This window comes from Dipodomys merriami, unplaced genomic scaffold (assembly GCF_024711535.1).
Source record: "Dipodomys merriami isolate MVZ:Mamm:240054 unplaced genomic scaffold, mDipMer1.0.p SCAF_1561, whole genome shotgun sequence".
Lineage (NCBI taxonomy): Eukaryota > Metazoa > Chordata > Mammalia > Rodentia > Heteromyidae > Dipodomys > Dipodomys merriami.
The window spans coordinates 38,550-64,027 of NW_027202895.1; the positions used below are offsets into that span (position 1 = coordinate 38,550).

The following is a 25,478-nucleotide window of genomic DNA, read 5'->3' on the forward strand; positions in this document are numbered from 1 at the left end:
TCATTTAAATAAGGGTTTAAATTTGTAAACACTAGTGCACCTGTTAAGAGAAGCATTCTGCATCGATTAAACGCGAGGCAGAGATGGCTGGGAAGGAAATAAAAAGACAGATGCTTTCTGATTAAGAGTGCAATATTTATGACAGTCTGGTAGTCCAAGGCACAGTTCTTCTGTCACTTACCAGCTGTTTCACACAATCCTTGTTCCAGATTGCTCTAGTTACTCCCTGTAGGCCAGGTCAGAGGGCCTCCCTCTCTTAGTATATCAAGAGATCAATTCATAACCTATCAAGCTTCATGCCACAGACAGAAGCTTTGGTTCCTCACTCTGCTTAACCTCATATTTCTTGCTCTTTTGTTTGAAACGTTCTACTTTAAACCAAATTTACCTCTAGAATAGAGCTTTGACATTTAAATAATAATAGGCTGAATGGGTATTATAGCTTTTATATATTCGAAGTCATGATATCATTATTTCTATATCATTTAGTAAATCATAGGTATATATCTAAGTAGCATTAGTGTATTGAAAGTTTTTATTAGCTTTTCCTTACATGCTAGATGGCCTGAGTGACAATTGAGATTCTTTTTTTTTATTGTGAAAATACCGTACAGAGGGGTTACAATTACATGGGCAAGGTAATGAGTACATTTCTTATCAAGCATTGTTGCCTCCTCCTTTGTTTGCTCTTCCCATCCCACTACCCCCCAATTGAGATTCTTGAATCAATATTCAACAGAATGTAGGAAAGTATTTGTGTGTATGCATCCATGTGTGTGCATGCATACGTGTGTGTGTGCATATGTATGTGTGTGACTTTGACGTGGAAAATTTTATGGAGTAAAACCAATAATTTATATTTGCAGATATAGTAAAATACAGCTCAGTAACAAATATATACATATTTTTGATTAAAGTAATAAATAGTTTACATGTTGATGCATCATGCTTTATTCCAAATAGAAGAAGAATTTGTACTTTATTTGGTGATCACTATTTTCTGCTTGGAATTTGCTCCTGTCCCTGTTTAGTTACTAGATATTGTTAGTATAAATGTCAATTATAATAACCAGAAGAGTTCTGCTTCACTCTGTGTTCTACAAGTGATTTGCAGTATATGATAGAATGTGCTCCATACTAAGTGCTAAACATACTTAATCAATGCTACTCACTCTGAGATGAGAATTTCTTGTTTCATTTTTTATTAATTTGCAGGTAGTGCATTCTCACTCCAGTTTGTTTGATTTTCTGGCACTCTCATAGCTGAACCATTCCACCAGTCCAGCTTTTTGCTGGACTGATCCTATGTACCTCAGATTCCTGGGCAGTTAAGATAATAAGCTTGAGCTACTCAATACTCAGATCTTTTCTACTTCAAATTATGCCAACCAGAAAGAAAGGTTCTTTAGGCATGTCTCTGGCCTAGTCTTTGTACTTTATTTTAGCAAAACCACTGAAAAAATTGTACCAAGATACATGGCATTATTATCTCCTGATCAAATTTGCTTCATTTGAGGAAGTTCTTGCCCATTTTTGATCTGACCGTCTAAAATTCTGAAGATTGATTCCCCAAAATAGATTTTGTTTTCTGAATAATATGTACAAATATTTATCATATTAGGAATTAATTTTTATTTAACTTTCATTTATCCACTTTTATTTAACTTTCATTTATCCACTTTTATTTAACTTTCATTTATCCACTTAAATGACAATAATCCCTAATTTATTAATGATCTATTGTTAAATTTATGAAACTTAATTAACAATGAGAGTAAAATTTAATATGAAATATGGAAAGAACTTATTTTACAAAATATAACCATATTTACAAAGACAAAAACAAATAAATTAGAAGAGTGGTTTTGTTTCCCATCTTTGCAAATTTCTTACAAAAGACTTTTGCAAGATGCAGCTGGATGTTTCTGTTTCTGCATCTCCTTTCTGTAATGTCTTGTTTTGGTGAATAAGCAGTTGTGGTAAGTTTCTCTGTCTGATACAGAAATCAATAAAACATAAATATGGAAAAAAGAACTTTGCCTCTTAGTAGCCAACAGCCTAGATTAGGAATTACAGATATAAACCATCAAGTGAGTTACAAGGTAAGAGCATGTTGTTGACTCACAGGCTGAGCAGACAGTTCTCACTCATAAGGATCAAGACTCAAGGATCTCTTCATCTTCCCCTTCAAAGAGTCCTTTCTAAACTTTGTCCACTTCTTTCAGATTCAGGGGTATGATTGCCTGGAGTCTATGAGATCCTTGCATCTACCTATGACCCTTGAATTTAAAATCGATAATTACATAATTTAATTATTACATAAATTAGTGCATAATAAGTAAGAAAAAATAATATTACCTTAAAAAGAAGCATCTAAAGCCAAGAGCTATGGACTCATTCCTGCAATCCTAGCTACCCAGCAATCTGAGATCTGGATGCTAACAGTTCAAGGCCAGCTTTAGTGATGAAAAGTCAGAGGTACTGTGCCTCTCATCTAAAATAAAACCAGGCCAGAAGCATGGCTCAAATGGTAGAATGATACCCAAGCAAATACAATCAGCAAATATTAGACCCAGTACCAAATAACACAAACAAAAATAAGCTTCTAGTTAAAAAAAATATGTATAGAGAAGAGGCAATGTTCAGAGACTGGAGAATTTTAGTATTACTGTAGATGCATTTTGCATCTAATATGAAGTAAAATGCCTTTTATAGTATGTTTATCTTTGAAAGTTCTACTTTAAGTAAAAGGTTTTTTTTATTGGGGGGGCAGTCCTGGGGGCTGAACTCTGGGCCTGGGCTCTGTCCCTCAGCTCTTCAGCTCAAAGGGAGTGCTCTACCACTTGAGCCATAGCGCCACTTCAAGCTTTTTCTGCTTATGTGGGCTGAGGAATCAAACCCAAACTTTGCATTTCAGATATTCAAGTGACTGAATTAAAATATGCAAAAACAAGCTAAAATTAAGCTATTCCAAATATGACCATTTACTTTCATAAATGTAAAATAATGAAGATATAAGCTGAGTGCCGGTGGCTCACGCCTGTAATCCTAGCTACTCAGGAGGCTAACATCTGAGGATCGTGATTCAAAGCCAGCCCGGGCAAGAAAGTCCATGAAACTCTTATCTGTGATAAACCACCAGAAAATCAGAAGTGGCACTGCAGCTCAAGTGGTAGAGCTCTCGCCTTGAGCTGAAGAGCCGAGGGACAGCACTCAGGCCCAGAGTTCAAGCCCAATGACTGACCAAAAAATAAAATAAAATGCAAATATGACACTGGGGCACCTGTAGTTCATGCCTATAATCCAAGCCAATGAGGAGGCTCAGTGCGGAGGATCATGGTACAAATCCACTTTAGGCTAACAAATCCAAGAGAATCGTACCTTTAATTAAATCAATTGGACTTAATTTAATTAATTAAAATAATTAAAAGACAGATATGATGATTATTTGGCTTATTTATTCTTTCTTCAAGAATTGTCCACATTATGTAATAGCTACCAGCTGTCTGTGTGTGTGTGTATGTGTGTGCATTCCATCCTCTGTTTCCTAATTTCATTTCCAAGTTAATTTTGGAAGCTAGAAAACAGACAAATTCTTTTCTTCTAATTCAGTGTTCATGCCAATTTCTTTGAATATTTTTAGATCTACAGACATTTGGAAGAACTAATTTAGAAAACTTCTTTTTTTCAAAACATCGAACTAAAATGTTAAGAACTTTGGTACCAACTTCCTTTAGTAATGAAGTCTAGAAGTCTAGATGGAGGGACTTACCTAGTGCTCACATTTTGAATGAGGGCTGTGGCCACCAATGAAATATCTTGTGCTTTCTTTGCCTTGATACCTTTGTCATTTCTCTTCATTTGTGTCTGGAGTCACAGATTTTCTGGGTTATTTTTCACCATTTACATAAACCAAAGTTTCTAACTTCTGAGGCTTCTTTCCCCCCTCCTCCAACCTCCAACTTGGGCTTCTTTTTTAGATAAGCAAATGTTTCTATATGAACTACAAAGAATGACATGTTTCTTAAGTCCCATAAATGTTAAGACATTTTAAAAAATTCCTCAGATGAAAGCCAAGGACACTGCCATATAATGATCCTTATTACTTCCTAATGAAAGTTCTGACTTTTCTCTAAGTCTCAAGAAAGAGATCATTGTCTTTGGTCTCCTTTTTTATTTTGTTCTTTAAATGGAGAGAGGATTCTACTGGAAGAGAAGAAAGTGTTTATCAGACTTTTGATTTCTTTTTTAAAATTTATTGTGAAAACACTGTACAGAGGGGTTACAAAGGTTACAAGGTAATGAGTGCATTTCTTATCAAGCATTGTTGCCTCCTTCTTTGTTTCCCCTTCCCATCCCTCCCCATCTCCCCAGCCTCCCCACCAAAGTTGTGAAGTTCGTTTTTGACATAATGTCTTGTACATCTCATTGTTGCAATGGGTCCACCTGTATCCCTATTTAAACAATTTGGTTTTTCCGTTCCCCTCCACAAATTATACCAACATCAAATACAGTGAAAACAGGGATTATACCTTGTGGAAGGGACATACAAAGCAACAAAGAAATTATAACTATGTTAGAAACAATCTCAAGAAAGAAAAAACATTTGAATCCTTATCTTGGGGTTCATTTCGCCTAACATCAACTTATCTGACCTTTTCTGCTTGTCTCAGATATATACTAGTAATTGCAAATAAGGGAAACCATGGGACTTATGTTTCTTTGGGCTTGGCTTACTTCACTTAATAATATTTTTTCCAAGTTTTTCCATTTCCTAACAAATGGGGCAATGTCATTCTTTGTGATGGAGGCATAGAATTCCATTGGGTATACATACCACATTTTCTTGATCCATTCATCTACTGGGGGGCATCTGGGTTGGTTCCATATCTTAGCTATGGTAAATAATGCTGCAATAAACATAGTTGTGCTGATAGCTATAGTAGGGTCTTGTTTGCGATCATTTGTGTAAATGTCCAAAAGTGGGATTGCTGGGTCATAGGGGAGCTCTATGTGGAGTGTTTTCAGGAATCTCCATACTACTTTCCAAAGTGGTTGAATAAGTTTACTACAAAGTGTTATCAATAGCTTGCATCTTGAAATTATTCTGGCCCTATTTTCTCTTATCAGAGAGAGCATTTTAAACCTAAATAGTACAGTATTTATGTAGTACTGAGAAGAGGGCAAAAGTGGGAAAGAAGTGGTATCTTTATGTACAAAATGACCTGGGACAAGGGCTGCCTAATCAGCATATCTGAGATTTTAGAAATAAGGATAATGAGAAGTGGGTATCGAAAAGGAGAGTTTTGGCTAGCTGAAATATATCTTTTTGAGTAGGCTAAAAAACTACAGACCATAAAAAGTACAAAACAACAATTAAGCTCTAGAACTTGATGTCCAGTATCCCAAATGATAGATAGTCCCAGTGCAGAAAAGTTAACTTCTTATAGACAGCTGCTCAGAGGCATTAGACTTGTGAAATGTTTGTCATTAAAAAACCTAGAGACCTGAACCAATTATTAAAATGTCATTGGCAATTTCATTCGTAAATTGTGAAAAACTGGGTTTACAAAGTATGGATTTGTAGCTGAAGCTTAGGAGGTACTGTAATACAAGATGAATTTGAAAATTTGTTCAAAGATATCAGGCTTAACGGGAACATTAAAAAAAACAAAACCTAACAAGTTGGCCTATCATGAAGAGTCTTCAAAGGTGTACACATATTCGGTTTAGGTAGTATACTTTTAAGGGAAAATTCACTGCAGAAGACTTTCTAAAAATAGAATACATGGGCTGGGAAGATGGCTCAGTGGTAGAGTGCTTGCCTTGCATTCAAGAGGCCCTCGGTTTGATTCCATAAGCAGAAAAAGCTGGAGGTGTTGCTGCAGCTCAAGTGGTAAAGTGCTCGCCTTGAGCTGAAAAGCTGAGGGACAGCACCCAAGCCCAGATTTCAAGCCCCACCACTGACACCAAAAAAAAAAAAAAGGAATGCATTACTGAATGTGGATGACTGAACTAGATTCTGCTTCCAGTGCTGTCTGCCACCAGCTCCATTTCAGAGCTATGAACACATACATGGTAGTTTGTGTGTTTAGAGCAACAGAGTGTATGGGTATGAGTAGTAAAATGTTTCAAGCAATGCAACATCTTGCATGTTTTTGACAGAGAGGTATTACCCTTTACATGTTTGAATCCTAATCAGAAAATGTAAATTCTAGATTTAAACACTAAAAGGAAAATAGAAAATGTTAAGTATTCAGGTCAACTAACACAGGTTCCTTATATTCTATCATTAGCCATGGTATTTAGGTTCTATCTTGCCAAAAGAAACAATATGTAGACTAATAAAACTACAATATTAGACCAGAAAATAAAATAATTGTGCTGATATTATATTTGTTAAATGAAAGGGTGAGTAAATTCATACAGCAATGTTATTAGTATTTTGATTAGTTTCAAGACACATCTAAACTTTAACCTTTTCTTTCCTCTCCTTTCTCTTCTCCTCCCTTCTCTTCCTTTTCCTCTCTCTTTCCTCTCTTTCTTCCTTCCTTTTTTGCTTCCTTCCCTCCTTCCCTCTTTCCCTCCTTCCCTCCTTCCTTCCTTCCTTCCTTCTTTCCTTCCTTCTCCTTCCTCTTTTTTATTTTTTTGTGTTGTCCATATTTTTACATTTATTTATTTTAAGGAATGTTAATGGTATTTTATTTTATTTTAAAACATGATCATAGTGTATAGTATTGTCATGCCTATTATAATTATTTACTCATAATTAGAAGTTACCATAAAACCATAAAATATTTTATTGACTATTTTTAGACTTGATCATTGTACTTGTCTCTAGTTTGTCTTGATAAATTCCTATCCATAAAGTTTAGATCAAAGTATAAATATTTAAAGCCCTGAAATATACTGAAAAGAAACCGGCCTCACTGGTTATACATTTCAGAACCTTTATATAGAGATCAAAGTATTCTTTAAAGTCACTCTTACTGAAAGTTAGTGTATATATTTTTTTAAAGTCTACAGATCTGTGTTCCAATCAATTTTATCTTATTTAACTTGCTCAGCTGTAGTTTACTGATATGGATTATTTTTTAAAAGATATTCAATATAAAGTCAGTTTTGAGAAATGAATACATTAGCATAGAACAAGAAATTGAACTTTCCTTTCAGAAATAAAAATTGGAAATATGGCATCAAATTTAACCTGAGGACAAACCAAAAGAGAATATGAATTTGTAATTAATTTACTAGTTAGTGCCAAGATGGCATTCATAAATGATTCTGTTTAAGTTTAGCACTGTTGGAGTGTTTCTGCATACTCACATATTCTTGAGATGTAAGAAGCACTGAAGTGTTTGAAATGTTGAGACTGGAACATAGAAAATGTGTGAGAACCAGCTTGACAGGTGTCAGAGATTTCCTTATGAAAATCTCACTACTTTTCCCCCAAAACTACTGCAAAGAAATAGCATATAGAACTCCTTCAGCAAGGTCAGAACAGATCCTAAGAAAGGGAAGAAAGGGGGAGCTAAAAGTGTGCAAAAATCAAGGTTAATCATTCCAAAGACATAATTTTAACATTACAGATATTTGCTTTTAGTGCTGAACAAAGGTATATGTGTGTGCTTAAGGATGGGTAGTGCGCAGGTTTTTAAGAGACTCAAGACATGATTAGTATCTCTGTCTAGTGAGCATGCCACCCTTCAAAATAGCTTGTGCTATTACTACACTATGATTAACCTGTAATGCAACAGAAAAATAGACTCACACCACATTGCTTTCTATCATTCTCTGAAATCATTTTTTAGAAAGTGCCATAAGAAAAAATTACACTTCAGCTTTGGTAGTTGGGTGGATAGTTCAGTGCGTAAGGTGCAGGTATAGATTATTCGATCTAAATTCTATTCAATACATCTATTTTATTAGTAGATTATATCTGCTTTTCATATATGATGCAATGTAAAACATTTTTTTCAAAATAACAAATGGAATTTAATTTATGTTAAACATAAAACAATGTTGGGTGTAACAATGTTTGACAAGAAATGTCCTTATTACCTTGTTTATGTAACTGTAACCCCTCTGATATCACCCTTATAATAACATAATATTAAATTTTAAAAAAGTCTCTACCTCTCATGCTAAAAAATAACATCAGACCTGAGCACTTAGAGATTTCTTACAATCATTTATAAGGCAAGCGTATATTTGTAAAAAAAAAAAAAACCAGATTGGGGAAGGTGGAATAAACAGGCATCTTATGGTAACAGGAAAGTAATTTCATCTTTTCTTCCTTAAGAATATTAATCATAACTCTTCAGGATACTATACCATTTGCAAAGAACAGATAAAGCAATGATATAATCCATAGTCCTCAAGGGATTTATAATCTCATTAGAGCATCCAAGCATAAGCATAAACAAATATATGGCAATAAAAAGAAGCCAAGGCTCAATGCCAAGAGATTTCTGTAGACAGTAAGGTTATCTGTGGCATATCAAACAGAGTGGTGCATTTAAATATAAATGAATATTTAAATGTACCTACAGTTATATCTATTTTAAAGTTCCTTGGATAGTACAGATACATATACTGAAGATAAAATTATCTTGAGTAACAAGAAAAAAAATGAAGCTATGTCTATCCAGTGATAACTTAGAGATAGTGGTTTCAGATAAGCAGGTATTTAAGTGTTCAAACCACTCTCCAAAAATGATGTCGATTACCTTTGTATAGTAATCAGAGTGAGTTTCTAGTATCACCCAGGTAGAATCCATTTTTAAAGACTTCTGTTGGAAGTGGCACTGTGGCTCAAATGGTAGAGTGCTTGCCTTGAGCTGAAGAGCTCAGGGACACTCAGGTCCAGAGTGCAAGTTCAATGACTGACAAAAAAAGACTTTCATATATAATAACATATTTATTTCAAAACTTAGACTTGTATTAATACCACTCACCAGGAACATTGTTATAAACACCTCAATCTAAGTGTTGATTTGGATTTATTTTCTGATGCTGGTACTGGGCTTTATAAGCATGTTTGCTGAGCTTTTTCTGTTGAGGCTGATGCTGTAAAAATTGAGCCATACTTCTACTTCCCAACCTTTTAATGCTTTATATTATTGTTTGCTATTTTCATTTCTCACTCAAGTCAGTTTTTAGAAGTACTGCTATTGACAGTACTATGTAGTTGAGTTCACTTTTCCCCTTAAAGACTTTGTATCATGGCCACCAATTAATTGCTAATAATTACTACTCATTCATGCCATTCAGCATTCTTTCACATCTAGTCCTTGTTGCTTTTTACCAACCATATCATCCTCTACATTACTTGAAAATGGTTGTCTGAACAACTTTCCATGTTTGCTGTGAACGATTCTTTATGGTACCATAAATAAATACTACTATCTTTTTCTTCTTTTTTTTAATGCTAGTACTGGGGCTGAACTCAAGGCCTAGGTACTATCCCTTAGCAGCCATGTTTTCCCCCAAAGCTGGCCCTCTACCTACCATTTGAGTTACAGCTCCACTTCTGGGTTTTGGTGGTTGATTGGAAATAAAGAGTTTCATGGACTTGCTCAGGCTGGCTTTAAGCTCCAATCTTCAGATCTCAGCCTCCTAAGTAGCTAGGATTACCGTGAAGATCCATTTGTGTCTGGCTATAGTCTTTCCTCTTTCCTGTTGTCTTTAGCATTCTCATGACATTTAAGAGGGCAGTAATATGAAGTTAATTGAGTTCTTTTTTTCCTAATAGTTCACTGAGGGTTGATGATATTTTTCCTAGTCCTTTTATATACTGCATATGTGCCCAGAGTCTAAAAAGACAAATAGTTCAAATTGTTTATTGAGATAGATTTAGTGCATAATTTTTAGTCTGTTAAGGTTTTGGATATCTATAACAGAGAACCAGAAATCAGATGTTTTAACAACAAAAAAAATTACCGTCTCTGTCCAGAGACTACAAGTTCAAGGTCAAGAGGTCACCAAGTAAGGCTGGTTGCTTCTGAGGACTTGGAAGACAGTGGCTTTAGAGTATTCCTTGCTTTTATAAAGCTTTTTTGGTCTGTTGCAGGATAATTTCCATCAACGCATTTTTTTACCTTCATCTAGCTGCCTAAATTTTCTCTATTAATACTACCTTAAATATTTTATTGTAAAATTCTCCTTTGATATCTCAGCTTGAAGACTTTACTCCTCAACAGAGTCTATTTTTGGATGAGGTGAGCCCAATTCACAATGATGATGTTGATGCAATAATATAGATCAATGGCTATTGAAGAATTTAGTTTGCAGGTTATTTCCTATGTTGCTATTTTTTCTCTTCCTGAAGTGCTCCTATGACCCTATAACATGCCTATAAAATGTCTTACTTTCCTATTTTTCCATACCCCTCTTTTAGCATAGACTTAAGAAACACTTGACACCAAGTTTCAATCTTGTTTTACAAAGAGCTTGAGTGATTTGAGTCAAGAGGATCTAACAAACTACTGAAACATTTCCAAGTTTCATACTGTGTATTTGTTTATGTTCCAGTTAGCCTGGTTCATGGCTCTGAATGATTATCTAATCACATTGCTACACAATATTGCAAAGTAGACAACTGCATAAGTTTTCCTTGATCGGTCATCATGGAAAATAGAATCTTGATTCGATGTGGTTCCAGATGGTGGTTTGCTTACAATAGTTCAGATTTAATCATGGTCATTATAAAGGAAATGCAAATAAATTATACAACCTTTGTGAGAATTTTTATGTTATGTGCAACTACAGGCTTTCATTAAAGGCATTGTAGAGACAAAAGTAGATTTTCTTTAGGATTTAAAAAAATATTTCTGTTATCTTCACCGTATGAATAATTTAATTTTTAAAACCAGTACCTCATAGTTTTGATTGTTATTTACTTGCTGTTCATTGCTTTGAGCATGTCAAGATGCAATATTTTTTTCAGTGTTCTTAAACCTGCTCTCCAGAAACATGACAAGTGGGTTAAGATTATTACTAGCATTGTCAATTTTTTCTGAGAAAATATTTTTAGTATATATTAGTATAAAATCTCTGTAGTTTAAAAATTATTTATATAAATTCAGTATGCAACATTTTATGCTAGCTGTCCAGAATCCTGCTCTGTATGACTTACAGAACATTTATTTTTACCACTGAAGTCATAAAAGTTGTTTTCCATATCCTCTGTCAAACTTAACTACAGGCAAAAAGCAGTAAGAAATTACCTGTCAAGGGTATAAAGTTAACCCCCCAAAATCAATGGCTTTTCTGTATGCCAACAAAAAGTATGCCAAAGAAAAGTGTGGCTGAATTTAGGAAAGTAACTCCATTTGTAATAGCCCCACAAAAAATAAAATACCTAGGAATTAACTAAACCAAAGAAGTGAAGGACCTCTATGATGAAAACTTTAAAATCTTGAAAAAGGAAATCAAAACAGAACTTAGAAAATGGGAAAAACTCCCATGCTCCTGGATTGGAAAGATTAACATCGTGAAAATGGCAATACTTCCCAAGGCTATCTACAAATTCAATGCGATACCTATCAAAATTCCAACCTCATTCTTCAAGGAAATAGAAGAGGCAATCCAAAAATTCATATGGAACAATAAGAGACCCCGAATAGCAAAAATGCTCCTCAACGGAAAGAACACTGCTGGAAGAATATCAATACCAAATTTCAAACTCTACTATAAAGCCATAGTAATCAAAACAGCTTGGTATTGGCATAAGAACAGACCTCAGGACCAATGGAATAGAATTGAAAACCCAGAAATGAACCTACAGACCTATAGCCATCTAATCTTCGATAAGGAAGCTAAAACAATAGAATGGAAGAAAGACAGCCTCTTCAGTAAATGGTGCTGGCAAAATTAGCTAACAACTTGTAGAAAACTAAAGCTAGATCCTTATATATTACCTTGCACCAGAATCAACTACAAATGGATCAAAGACCTCGAAGGCAAAGCAGACACTCTGAAAACATTACAGGATGGAATAGGAGAAACCCTAGGTCTCCTTGGCTCAGGCCGAAATTTTCTGAATAGAGACTCTGAAACACAACAAATCAAAGAAAGGTTGGACAAATGGGATTGCATAAAGTTGCAGAGCTTCTGCAAGGCAAAGGACATAGCTAGCAAGATCAATAGAAAGCCCACCGATTGGGCGAAGATCTTTAATAGCCATACAACAGACAAGGGTCTCATATCTAGAATATACCTGGAACTCAAAAAATTAAATCCCCCAACAACAAATCTTCAAAGAAACAACTGCCCAATAAATAAGTGGACTAAAGACTTACAGAGAAACTTCTCTGAAGAAGAAAGAAGGATGGCCAATAGACACATGAAGAAATGCTCAACCTCCCTAGCCATAACAGAAATGCAAATCAAAACAACATTGAGATACCACCTCTCCCCAGTTAGAATGGCTAAAATCAAGAACTCTAATAACAACAGATGCTGGAGGGGATGAGGACAGAATGGAACCTTATTGCATTGTTGGTGGGAGTGTAAACTTGTTCAACCAGTTTGGAAAGCAGTATGGAGGTTCCTCAAAAGACTCCACATAGAGCTCCCCTATGACCCAGCAATCCCACTTTTGGGCATTTACCCAAATGTTTACAAACAAGACCACACTAAAGCTACCAGCGCGACTATGTTTATTGCAGAATCATTTACTATAGCTAAGATATGGAACCAACCCAAATGCCCCTCAGTAGATGAATGGATCAAGAAAATGTTGTGTATATATATATACACAATGGAATTCTATGCCTCCATCAGAAAGAATGGCATTGCCCCATTTGTTAGGGAATGGAAAGGCTTGGAAAAAATTATATTAAGTGAAATAAACCAGGCCCAAAGAAACATAGGTCCCATGGTTTCCCTTATTTGCAATATCTAGTATATGTCTGAGTCAAGCAGAAAAGGTCAGATAAGGTGATGTTAGGGAAATGAACCCTAAGATATGTATTCAATTTTTTTTCTTTCATGCAATTGTTTCTAACACATTTATAAGATGATTTCTTTGTTGCTTTGTATGTCCCTCCCCCACAGTATAACCCCTGCTTTCACTGTATTTGATGTTGGTATAATTTGTAGAGGTGAAGGGGAAAAACAAATCATTTAACTAGGGATACAGGTGGAACCATTGCAACAATGAGATATACAAGTAGTTGTGTCCAAAACGAACTTGACAACTTTGGTGCCGGGGGGGGGGGGGGTGGGAGGGAGGATGAGCAGGGATGGAGGATGAGAAGGGATGGGAAGGGGAAACAAAGGCTACAATGCTTGATAAGAAATGTACTCATTATCTTGCCCATGTAATTGTAACCACTCTGTACAATATTTTCATAATAAAAAAAAAAACCTGTGAGATATCTTGCCAGTGCTAGGTCATGCCTGCAATCCTAGCTACTCAAGAGACTGAGATTTGAGGATAGCAATTGAAAGAATGTCCAGACATGAAAGTCCATTAGATACTTATCTCCAATAAACCACCAAAAAACTACAAGTGGCACTGTGGCTCAAGTGGTAGTGTGCTAACCCATAGCTGAAGAACTGAGGGACAGCGCCCAGGTCCAGAGTTCAAGCTCCATGACCTATATATATATATATATATATATATATATATATATATATATATATATATATATATATATATACATACATACATATATATATGTATGTATGTATGTATACATATATACATATATTTATATGTATGAATAAATGACCTCTCAAGTAGAATAAACTTCAGGTCCATAAAATCGGAGTCTGCTTCTGAGATACTTATATTTCATATATGGTTTTTATTAGAACAGTTATATTAAAATTTGACACAACTGTACTAAAGATATAAAAGCAAATTACTTTTTTTCTGACCTGTGAGGGACAAATAAAGATTGAAAAAAAAACATGAAAAAAAAGTTACAAAGAAGCACAGGAAACCATACAAACTAGGAACAGAAATGAGAATGACAGATCTGGATAAAACTATCATTTAATCCTGGGTGTCTGGTCTCTTCTCATTTAGAAGCTGAGTTGAGTCATTACAAAGTCTCCAATCTCAGGGTAGGTTGTAATTAGATATAGACCATGTTAAGTGAAAAGGGCAGTGTTTTCACTTCTGCCCAAGGATAGGCTCCACTGAGAGATGTCCCCACCGTGGCCATCCTAGAATGCCTAGTCTCCAAGTAGGACAAGGGCCATTGGCCAATGTCCTCGTGGTCCTCACATGGTTGCCATGGTAGCAGTAGAAGCATCTGTGGATGGGCCCAGAATTCCTTGACAATGATCCTCCTGGCCCAAGTGCATAACTGCCGGTGGGTTTGCCCTGGGCTCTGATTGGCCCATTTTCTCACTGATGTCAATGGCCTGACTTCTGATTGGTCCAGTTCCATTGTGAGGTATGCCCAGCAGGATACATAAGAGGCAATTGCCCTCCAACTCTGTCAGTTACAGCACTGGGAGCTTTTCCTTGGTGACCCGCTGGACTAAGTCAGAGCTACTTGGTTGCTTTCTTTGGGTATGGGGGTTGTGTTTGTCTTGTTTGGGTTTGGGGATTTCATTTACTAGTCTGGGGGTTGTATTTACTTGTTAGTTTACCTTTTCGTAAGATTTATTAGTTGGCAACTTCATTGAGATCATCTTAGGTAATAGTTAAGCTTGATCACTTGTCATCTCAGCTGAAAGATGGTAATGTACAACAAAGTCTCCTTTAGCTCTTCCCCCAAGAAGGAGTTGATCACTGTACAACTTGACAGAGATCATCGACTATGGCTGCTATGGCTATGTCAATCTGGCCCATCACCGCCTCACAGACACCACAGTGGTGGTCAAAGTTCTCTGAAAGAAAGAGCTGGAAAGCCATGAGATAGAAAATGAGGTGGCCTTTGTGAAAACTGTACGTCACCCACACATCATCTGATTATTCCAGGTGATGGAGAATGAAGACTGTGTGTACCTTGTCACTGAGCTGGCCACTCGGGGTCATCTCTTGAGGTGGATCAAAAAATCCTCCTCCAGCTACCTTTTAGAGTTTGAAGCCAGGAGGCTATTCAAACAGATCACGAGTGCTGTTGACTACCTTCATGAGAATGGAATTGCACACCTAGACCTGAAGGCCAACAACATCCTATTGGATGCCAATCTCAATGTCAAGGTCAGTGAATTTGGGCTGAGTGACAGGGTGACCTACACAAATGTTCCTACACAAAATGTTCGATGGGTACCAGGTGGACATTTGGGACTTAGGCGTGCTATTGTATGTGATGACAATGAGAAAGTTCCCATTTGAGGGGAGTAATATGGCTGACATAGGGTTACAAGTCCTAGAGGCCAGTACACTGTTCCCCTTCACCTATCTGCAAAGAGACAAGATCTCCTTTCTAAACTGCTGACTGTGGACTTCAATCTGAGGCCTGCTATTGAGGAGATAATGGAACACCCATGGCTGGCTCTAGGTGTGGGATTTGGCCTGCTTCCTGATGAGCCACTGCCTGGCAAGCTGGATCGCATTGTCAGAGTCATGTGTGACATGGGGTACAATGTAGCTGGCATTGAAAAGGCAATCCAGGACAGAGAATTCAATGAAGCCATGGGCACCTACCTGCTCATCCAAGAAAACTTAAAAGAGAATGCCAGAATTGTGGAATCAAAACTGATGCTTTTGGATAGTCCATCTGGCACAACTCCTGAGGACAATCCCACCACAACTCTCCCTCCACAAAGGAGAGCCAGCTTTTTTGCAGGACATAACGCCTTCAGCTTGTCCTCAGAATTTCAGTTACACAATGATGATGATCAGTTACCTCTCAATAAAACCCGAAGTGCCAGTCTGCTTGTCTTTCCTCTCTACTCCCTGCAGAGCTACAGTTCCAGCTTAATGTTGGGCCAGGATTCTTTTAGCTGCTTGACAGAATGGAGCATTCACACTCAGTGGAAAATGCCCTTCCCTCTGGGCAGCCTTAGGGGGAGGCCACAGCCCCCAGGTGGAATATTAGACAGGGCTGGAGGAGGGTGGCTAACAGGATAGTCACCATATTTCGCAGAATCTGCTGCTGTGTGAAGGCCCCAAAGTAATGTCCACAGATTGAAAGTAAAGCTGTCCCAGAGAAAGTGGTGCAGAACTCTGAAACAGCACAATTGAAAACCACCAAACTCAGACTTTCAGGGTGACTCTAACTGGGTTGTGGAAAATCTGAGAGGTGTGGATTTGAAGAGCTGCAGGAGGAGAAGGAGTCATGCAGAAAGTTCACACTGCAGAAGTCTCTGGCCAGCATGGCCAGGTTGTGTGACAAGTGCTAGGGGATTCTCCAGCTGGGATTCCTTCCCAAGAAAGGACACTGCACTGGCTTTCCAATGCTAAAAGATAAGCTGAAAGGTGATCTCAAGCTGCCTGTACTTTCTGAGCTGGCTAATTCCACATCGATCCCTTACTTGAGTATTGTCACTTCATTGAACAACCTTTCACATTTGTCCCTTGAACACTAAAGATGCTTTTGTCCCAAATGCTGCAGCAGGTCATCATCTCACCTTTTATGTATGTTGCTTGTCTGCCTATTTACTTTCTAGTTCATTTATTTAGGTTTAAAGTGAGACCCTTGATGCTATAGGAGCCCATGGATCTGAGGGGCAAGAGGCATCCTGGACTCTGCTTCTCTTTCAGCAGTCTTCAGGTGAAAGGGTACAACTCCTGAGCACACTAGGTACACTGGCTGGGTTGGAACATAAGAGCAAATCTTCACTGGGAATGGAGAGGGACCTGTCTCCATTCACCCCATACACTGTCAGTGGTTTCTGCCCCAACTTTCCTCCTATTCAATGCAGTTTTCTGTGGGTGTGATTTCTATCTAAACCTCATCATTATCCCAACATAATACCATCATCCAAGAATCCCTTATTTCAGACTTGTTTATTTGCTCACAGTCAAAGAGACCCTATTACCTAGACAGGTTGTTTGATTTGCAACTTCTCCCCCTCCCCAGGAGCCCCCATTTTCTTTAAGGGGAACCAGAATGTTGGGTTAGCTGTGTTTCAAATAAGAGAACAGTCTGAACAACCAGAGTTCCTGTTAGACTGGCAAAATATATGAAGTAGAATGATACCCCTTCCTTCAAGGTAGAGGTGAAGAAACCTGTGAAGGAGCAGGATTCCTGAGAAAGTATGGAGATACAGTGGTGCCTGTGGATGGATGCCTGGGTGGGCTTTGCTAGTGGGTGGACCTTGGCTGGGCTGACTGTTTCTGAGCATGAGCAGAAACTCGGTAAGATTGGATGTGGCCCTCGACCACTGCGTTATATGTGTTGGCTCAGCTACCGGGGGGGGGGGGGTTTAACAAGGGAGTGATGGGGAGCAGTTGGGCACACGTGGCCTTTGCTATTTGTGCTCTGAGTCAATAGGCTGAACCTGCAGAGCACACATGACATTTGTGGAAGGAAGTGAGCTGGAGCTCCTGGTAAATCAGATTCAGCTCAGGGCCATTTGGGAAGCAAATCTCCCCTCAAAGAATGAGATGGGATTCTGGTGGGCCAAAAGGAGGGGCCAAAGGACAGCCCAAGGAGGGCCAAAAGAGGGTAAAGGATGGGCACCTTATTGAAAGACAGGACTGACACTGATGCTGTATTACAACTCAGAGGAGGATGGCCAGGAAAGGAACTGAGGAATCCTGAACTCCACATGGACCAGTGTTTAGTGAAGAGGGTGGGTGGGGAGGGAAGTACTGTGAATTTCCTTGATTTCTCAATGCTTTTTCTTTTCTCTCCATGTTTGTTTGTTGTGTGTTTGTGTCTGTGCACCTGTACTGGCTCTGGGACTTGAACTCAGTGCTTTTCTCTCTGTCTCCTTTACTCTCTCTCCTTATCTTCCCCTTCTCAGCTCTCCACCCCATTCCATCTACCTTCCCTACTTTTCTTTCTCCCTCTTACATTCCTCGTATTCTTCCCCTTTCATTCTTCCCTCTCCTCTTCTCTTCCTATTTCCTCCTCCTGAAATCTTCCTGTTCCATTCGGTCTCCCTCTCTTCCTGCTCTTGAATCAGTCTCTGACAATGTTTGTTTCTCTGTCTCTCCTCTCTCTGTCTCTCTCTTTCTCTCTTTCAGTTTGTATGGTCATAGCTGGTTCTCTACCACTTGAGTCATACCTCCCGGCTTTCATTTCTCTAGTTAATTGAAGATGGAATTTCCTAGAATTGCTGTATCTGTAATCTTACAGGTGAACTTGTGGGATAGCTAGGATTACAGGCAAAAGCCTCCAGCATCAGGCAAACACATTAGACTTTGTTAGTTTGGTGTAGCAGAGGTTGTTTTCTCAGTTATTATGAAAGGGATTTGTGTACTTATGTAAGGGACAGCTGTGTGAGGGACACCTTACAAATGGTTGTGGAAGGAAGGGGGTGGTGGCATAGTGTGCAAATGGACAGGGAGGAAGGGACATGTGCACTGCACAAAGGGTCAGCGCTGAATGTTCTATTTTGGTAGAGATTCTGGGAGTCTCCTGAGAGGCCCCCAGCTGACACCCGCTTCCCCAGAGCACAAGGTTGTGGGCATGATGCTTCCTTTCCCCTGGCAGTTCCAAGGGGAAGTGTCTAGGCCTCATGGAAGAGTAGACCCTAATTTTTCTGCTGAGGAAACTGGCATGCTGGGGGAGCTGATGTTCAAATATTCAACTATTCTTTTTTTGTGGGGGGGGTCCGGTCGTGGGGCCTGAACTCAGGCCTAGGCACTTTCTCTCAGCTCTTCAGCTCAAGGCTAGTGCTCCACCACTTGAGCCACAGCACCACTTCCGGCTTTTTTCTTTTTGCTGAGGAATCGAACCCAGGGCCTCATGCATGCAAGGCAAGCGTTCTACCACTGAGCCACCTTCCCAGCACAAATATTCAACTATTCTAAATGTCACATCTCCATTTTAGGAATCACAAAGTGAATGAATTAAAATAAATTCCCTTCCTTTCACCTAGAGGTGGTGAAGGAACAGGAGACCTGAGAAAGCATGCCTATATAATGGTGCCTGTTGATGGACCCTGTCTGAGCTGACTGCCTTCCCACATGAACAGAAATCCGGTGAGAGTGGATGTGAGCCTTCATCACTGTGATGTTTGTTTTGGTTCAGCCAGGGCACTATATTTGCACAGAGAGTCAGTGCTGAGGGCCCATGCTGCCCTTGGGTGACAATGTGGGATGGGGAGGACTTGGGCACAGCAGGCCTTTGCTATGAGGGGACTGGACTCAGAGGGCTGAGCCTGCACTGCATAATGATGAGATTTGCAGAAGGAAGGCTGTGGCTCCTTGTAGACCAGTGGTGCCGCTCAGGGGTATTTAGGGAACAGAACTCTTCTCAAAGAATGAGATGGGTTTCTGGTGAGAGAAGCAGTGAGGCCAGAGTGGTCATATAGCAGGCATCTTGGTGATAGACAGTGTTGACATTGATGCTGAAGGAGAGCTGAGAGGAGGAAGCTAAGGACTCTTGTACTCTGGATGGAACCATCTTCAGTGAAGAGGAGGGTGGGCAGGGAAGTAATGTTGATTTCCATCTTGTCTCAGTCCTTTTGTTTTATTTACTTTCTTTTTGTTTGTTGTATGCATGTGTTTGTGAGTGTGTGCTGGTACTGGCACTTGAACTCAGTGATTTTCTCTTTCTCTGTCTCCTTTGCTGTCTCTTTTTTCTTTCCATTGCCTGTCTCTCTCCCCTTTTCCAGCTAACTTCCCTCCAGGTCATTCATCTTCTCCTCTTCTTCCCCTTTCCCTCTTCTCTTGTTCTGTTTCCTCTCTCTTCCTCTGCCTCAAATCTTTTTCTCTCCTACCCCTCTATATCTTTCTCTTTGAGTTTGCATGTTCATAGCTGGTGCTCTACCACTTGAGTCACTTGAGTCCAAGCCAACATTTTTCTTCTTAATTGAAAATGGAGTATGCCCAGGATGGCTTTAACTGTGATCTTCTGAGCATCAGCTTCTGGGAGAACTATGATTACAGGCATGATCCACCATCAGCAGCAATGCTTCTGACCTCGTTAACCTGGTGTTGCACAGGTTTGTTTCTCTGATTGAGAAAAGGGATTTAGGTACTTATCTGAGGGCTGTCCATCAAGGTGTAAGAGACAGCTTGAAAATGGTAGGGGAAGGAAAGGGTTGATGGATTTTGGGGCAGAATGGACAGGGAGAAAAAAACGTGCATGGTGCAAGTATGTCAGCACAGAGAGAAGTCAGAGGTTTTGTAGAGAACCTATGCATCCGCAGAGTCCTCCCACTGACACCCCCTTCTCCAGAACACCAGGCTTTGATCAGTTCTTATTTGAGGTCTTTAGGCCTCATGGAAGAATACCAGAGCCCAATTTTTTTCCTTAGCGAATCATCTTGCTAGGAGAACAGAGTTTCAAGTCTGAGAACATTCTGAACATCCAGAGCCCATTCTGAATGACAAAAATGTATGAATTAAATACTTTTCCTCCTTGTCAGCAAGAGGTGGAGAAACCTGTGAATGAGCAAGAGACCTAAGGAAGTATGAAGATATAGTGGTGCCTGTGGATGGACCCTGCCTGAGATGACTGCATCTGGACGTGAGGGAAAATTCGGTAAGATTGGATATGTCCTTCCAGCACTGGGTTATTTGTATTGGTTTAGCCAGGGCCATGAGATTTCCACAGAGAAGGTTTGGTGCAAGCTCCTGCTGTCTGCCCTTGGGTGACAAGTGTGTGATAGAGAGGATTTGGGCACACCTGGCTTTTGCTATGTGTGCACTGATGTGAGGAGGCTGAGCCTGTAGAGAAAACTGATGAGATTTTCAGCAGGAGGTGGACGGGAGCTCCTGTTGGATCAGTGGTCCAGCTCAGGGCTATTCGAGTGCATATCTCCCCTGAAATAGCAAAATGGGATTCTGGTGAGAGACCAAATAAGGGCTCCATGAGGGAAAAGATGCGTACAGGGTAAATGACTGGGTGGACACTAAATGTAAAGGAGAAGTGACAGGAGGCAGGTTAAGAAGGGAGCTGAGGAATCCTGAATTCCACATGGGCCGTTCTTCAGTGAAGAAGGTGGGTGGGAAGGAATTACTGTTGATTTGTAAGATGGCTTTAATTTTTTCCTTTTGTATGTTTGTTGTGTGTATGTGTTTGTGAGTGTGTGCTGCTACATCTCAGTGCTTTTATTCTTATGCTGTTTCCTTTCCCTTCTCTGTCCTCTCTCCACTTTTCTCACCTTCCCCCTGCCTTGCCCCGCCATCTCCCTTCCCTTGTTTTCATTCCTCCCATACCTACTCCTATTCTACTTCTCCTGTCCCTCTACTTGTTCTCCTACCCTCTACCATTTCCTCTCCCTCTCTTCCTGCTCTTAAATCTGTCTCACTCTCTTTCCCTCCCCCTCCCTCACTCCTTCTCTCTCTACACATCTCTCCCTCTTTCCCTTTCTCCTTCTCTGTCTTTCTCTTTCTTCTCTCAGTTTTCATGGATATGTCTGGTTCTCTTCTGTTTGAGTCACGCTTCCAGGCTTGCATTTCTCTAGTTACTTGAAGATGGTATCTTCCCAGCCTTGCTGTAAATGCAGTCTTCAAGTTGTCAACTTGGGAGATAGGTAGGATTACAGACAAGAGCCTACAGCATCAGGGAATGCAATTGACTTTGTTAATCTGGTGTGGCAAAGGTTGGTTTCTCTATTTTGAAAGGGTATTTGTGTATTTATGTGAGGGACAACTGTGTATGGTTCACCTTACAAATGGTTGTGGAAGGAAGGCAGTGATGGGTTGGTGTAAATGGACAGGGAAGGATGACTTTTTTGGAATCACAAAGTGATTAAAACATACTCCCCTCTTTTCAGCTAGAGGTGATCAAGGAACAGGAGACCTGAGGAATTATAGAGATAAACTGGGGCCTATGGAAGGACATAGCCTGGATGGACTTTGGTTGTGGATGGACCACACCCATGGATGGACCCTGCATGGGATGACTGCCTTCCCACAAGAAAAAAAATTGTTAAGATTGAATATGAGCCTTCACACTACAATATTTGTATTGGTTCACCTAGGGCATTTAGAATTGCACACAGAGGCAGTGCTGAGGACTGATGTTGCCTTTGGGTAACAAGTGTTTGATGGGGAGGAGTTGGGAAAATCTGGCCTTTTCTATGTGTACAATAGGTCAGGAGGCTGAACCTGCAGAGGAGACTAATGAGTTTAGCAGCAAGAGGAGGGCTGGGGCTCCTGGTGGATCAGTGGTACTGCTCAGGGCTCTTTGGGGAGAGCAGATCTCCCATGAAAGAACAAAATGGGATTCTGGTGAAAAATTCAATGAGTGCCACAAGAGGGAAAAGATGGGTACATGAGAAATGACAGGGTGGACACTAAATGTAAAGGAGAAATGACAGGAGCTGAGGAATCCTGAATTCCACATGGACCATTCTTCAGTGAAGAAGTGGGGTGGGAGAGAATTACCATTGATTTCCATGATTTCTCAATCCATTTTCTTTTATTTTTTCAGTTTTGTTTGTTGTGTATATGTGTTTGTGAGTGTGTGCTGGTACATCCATGCTTTTTTCTTATGCTCTGTTTCCTTTCCTTCTCTGTACTCTCTCCACTTTTCTCACCTTCCCCCTTCTGCCCTCTCTCTTAACCTTGTTTTTATGCCCCCCATAACTACTCCTACTCTATTTCCCCTGTCCCTCTTCTTATTCTTCTCATGCCCTCATTCTCATTCCCTCTTCTCATGCCCTCTTCTCATTCCCTCACCTTCTCTTCCTGCTCTCTGGTGTTCCTTATCTCTCCCCTTCTCCCTCTCTGTCTTTCTCCCTTTTTTTCTTTCTCTTTCAGTTTTCATGGTCATGTCTGATTCACTGCTTGAGTCACACTTCCAGGTTTGCATTTCTCTACTTAATTTTCCCAGACTTGCTGTAAATGCAGTCTTCTAGGTGGCAATTTGTGGGATAGGTAAGATCACAGGCAAGAGCCTACAGCATCAGAGAATGCATTGGGCTTTGTTAGTCTGGTACGGCAAAGGTTTCGTTCTCTCATATGAAAGGGATTTGTGTACTTTTCTGAGGAACCACTGTGTGAGGGTTACCTTACAAATCGTTTTGGGAGGAAGAGGATGGTGGGTTGGTGTAAATGGACAAGGAAGGTTAACTTGTGCACTGTACAAGTGCATTGAAAGGTGTTAGAGTCTTAGTAGAGATTCTATGAGTCCCCAGAGAGGCCCACAGATGACTCCCCATTTCCCAAAACAGCAGGCTTTGGGCATGGTTCTTCCTTTCCCCTGGCAGTTCCCAGTTAAAGACTAAGCCACATAGAGGAATTCAGAGCCCAGTTCTTCCCCTTACAGAACCAAAGATCTAACTTAGCCAAGTTTTAATATTTGAACATTCTGAAATCAAGAGTTCAATTTTGGAATGACCGAGTGTTTGAATTAAAATACATTCCCTTCCTTTCAGGTAGAGGTGGTCAAGGAACAGTTCAACTGAGGAAGCATGGTGATCTACTGTGCATGTGGATGGATGGGGCTGGATGGACTGGGGTTGTGGATAGATCACACCTGTGGATGGACCCTGCGTAGGATGGCTGGCTTCCCACAAGAACAGAAATTCAGTAAGATTGAATATGAGCCTTCACTACTAGGATATTTGTATTAGGTCAGCCAGGGCATTAGATTTGCACACAGAGGCAGTGCTGAGGAGTGATGCTGCCTTTGGGTGACAAGTGTGTGATGGGGAGGGGTTGGACACACTTGGTGTTTTATATGTGTACACTGGGTCAGGAGGCTGAGACTGCAGAGCAGACTGATGAGATTAACATCAAGAAGGAGGGTTGGGGTTCCTGGTGGATCAGTGGAAATGCTCAGGGGTATTTGTGGAACAGAACTCTTCGAAAAGAATGAGATGGGTTTCTGGTGAGAGAAAAAATAAGGGCCAAAATAGGCCAAATAATGGGTACCTGGTGCAAGACAGGGTTGATACTGATGCTGCAGGAGAGCTGAGAGCAGGAATGTAAGGAATCCAGAACTCCTCACCAATCAGTTTTCAGTGAAGGGTGGGTGGGGAGGGAAGTACTGTTATGTCCATTATTTTTCCATACTTTTTATTGTCTTTCTTTTAGTTTATCATGTGTATGCATTTGGGAGTGTGCTGGAAGTAAGGCTTGAAGTTTGTTCTTTTCTCTTTCTGTCTCCTTTCCCTCTGTGTCCTTTCCTTGCAGCCTCCTTCTACTGTCTGTCATCTCTCTTATGCCCACATTCCTTGACTTCCCCTACTCTCCTCCTTCTAATCATTTTTTCTCCATTTTCCATTCCTTCTAACGAGCTCCTTTCTCCTGAATCTGTTTCTCTGTCTTTATGTATGTGTGTATGTATGTATTTTTCTCTGTTATTCTCTCTGTTCATTTGAGTTCTCTTTCTCCATCCCTCTCTCTCCCTCCCTCAGTTTCTCTCTCTTGGCCATGGGCATGTTTCTCTCTAGTATTCTCCCAGTGGAGTCACACCTCTAGGTCTGATATTTCTACTGCGTTGGACATGGAGTCTGCCCAAGCTGGCTTTATCTGAAATCTTCTCAGTGTCAGCATGTGAAATAATTAGGGTTACACACATGAGCCTTCAGCCTTCAGTTGGTTTCTTTGTTTTTACAAAGGAATTTGTGTACTTGTGTGAGGGACAACTTACAAATGTTTGGGGAAGGAAAGGGTGTTGGTTTGGGCTGCAAGTGGAGAATGGACAGGTAGAGAATTACATTTTCACAGTGCTAGGGGGTCAGCCCTGAGAGGTGTCTGATCTTAGTAGAGATCCTGTGAGTCCCCAGAGAGGCCCTCAGCTGACACCCCCTTCCCAGAGCACCAGGCTTTGGGCATGGTGCTTCCTTTCCCCTGGCAGTTCCCAGGGGAAGCCTATAGGTCTCATGGAAGACTAGTAGGGCATGATTTTTGTCCTCATGGAACCACAGTGGGGAGAAAACTGAGTTTCAAATATTAGAACACTCTAAACTTGCAAAGGTGATGTCTGACATTACAAAGTATACAAAATAAAACATTTTTTCTTCCATTCAACTAGAGGAGAGAAGCCTTGGAAGGAAGCAAGACACCTGAGAAACCATGGAGTTACAATGGTACCTGTGGATGGACCCTTCCTAGGACATAGAGAAATTTGGTAAGACTGAATATGACCCTTTGCCCCAGGATTATTTTGCTGATTCATCCACAGGCATCAGACTTTCCACACAGAGGTACTGCTGAGGGCTGATGCTACCCTTGGGAGACAAGGGTGTGATGGGGAGGAGTTGGGCACACCTGGTCTTTGCTATGTGTGCACTGGGGTCAGGAGGCTGAGCTAGCAAAGCCAACTGAGGAGGAATTCACGAGGAGATGGGCTACAGCTCTCGTCAAATCAATGGCCCAGCTCAGGGGTATTTGAGGAGAAGAGCTCAGATCAAAGAATGAGATGGGTTTCTGGTGAGGGAAGCAATGTAGGCCACATTGGGCAAAGGATGGGCAGCTTGCTGATAGACAGAGATGG

At 40.1% G+C, this 25,478-nt stretch overlaps 1 long non-coding RNA gene across 2 annotated transcripts; it reads left to right on the forward strand.

The window, feature by feature from the left end:
- Nucleotides 1-14,447: 14,447 nt before the first annotated feature.
- Nucleotides 14,448-25,111, forward strand: LOC138827535 (uncharacterized). 2 transcript variants are annotated; one of them, XR_011372115.1, is made up of 6 exons: nucleotides 14,448-14,530; nucleotides 14,942-15,166; nucleotides 18,961-20,028; nucleotides 20,455-20,570; nucleotides 23,413-23,566; nucleotides 25,017-25,111. It is a non-coding gene; the product is annotated as an uncharacterized lncRNA (long non-coding RNA). The 2 variants fall into 2 exon arrangements; XR_011372114.1 differs by lacking the exons at nucleotides 14,448-14,530; nucleotides 14,942-15,166 and having other exon boundaries at nucleotides 18,681-20,028.
- Nucleotides 25,112-25,478: the final 367 nt, after the last annotated feature.